The sequence below is a fragment of the Lolium perenne genome, chromosome 4 (genome assembly GCF_019359855.2).
Source record: "Lolium perenne isolate Kyuss_39 chromosome 4, Kyuss_2.0, whole genome shotgun sequence".
NCBI classification, from domain to species: domain Eukaryota; kingdom Viridiplantae; phylum Streptophyta; class Magnoliopsida; order Poales; family Poaceae; genus Lolium; species Lolium perenne.
In genome coordinates, this window is record NC_067247.2 from 227,493,395 (window position 1) to 227,494,416 (window position 1,022).

Below are 1,022 nucleotides of genomic sequence, written 5' to 3' on the forward strand. Positions count from 1 at the left end.
GGACCAAGTCACACACACAGGCAGCTCACACTGCATGTGTGCATGCTCTCCACACACACACACAGCCAGGGGAGGAGAACCCAGCACAGGCCTTGCTGTCGACCAAAGGAGTGAAGAGAGGGGCAGTATAAATACTTTTCACAGCAAACCCTAGCAGCTCCATCGACAGAAGCTTCACCAGGGTAAGAACACAAGAACAGGAAGAACACATAACCAGCAAACCATCCAAAAACAGTTCCACCAAGAACTGCTCACTGTTGATCAAGTACCATACAGTAGATCAAGCACAAGCTAGCCAGGAGGAGCAGGGCAAGCAAACAAACCATCCAGAAGCAAATCCTCTACACCAACACCTTTGTCTAGGAGTTGGAGTGAGGTATAACCAGAGAATCATGAGCAAGCTTTGTTTTGCTCATAAATAAACATATGCATCAATCACAGAAGCAAAAGTAGGGTAGAACCCTATTTGTATCATCATCTAGCTACTAAGTCATTTGGTGCAAACAACTGAAGAATAGCCAGAAGGAAATCACCAAGGGAACACTGGTGTGTCAGCATGGTGACACAACCAGAGAAATCCAACAAGGATTTAATCATATTCAGCCACTCAAAGTCACCAAGCACCTAACAGCCTAGCTATACCATCAGAATATAGACATCTACATGTCTATATTTTATTTCAACATCGAAAGCTACTGGAGATCCAGTCAAAAATTACAACAACTCTTATGGTAGGCCACCCTATGCTCAAAACAATTATGGCAACCGTTATTTCATTCCGTACCCTAATGCCAATAAAAACAAATGGAAACCTACCACTATCCCACAAACAGGTGAGAACTCTGGAAAACAACAAGAGCTAAATAAAAACCTTATTGAATAAGTAGCTAGCCATGCTACCTTCATAGAAGAATTACACAACAGTCACTTTAATCCATAAGTTCTGAAATTAAGGGGTTACAACACCAAGAGGTTGCCTTAGATAAAGATTTATCTAATCTGGCTGAGAACCAAGCAACCCT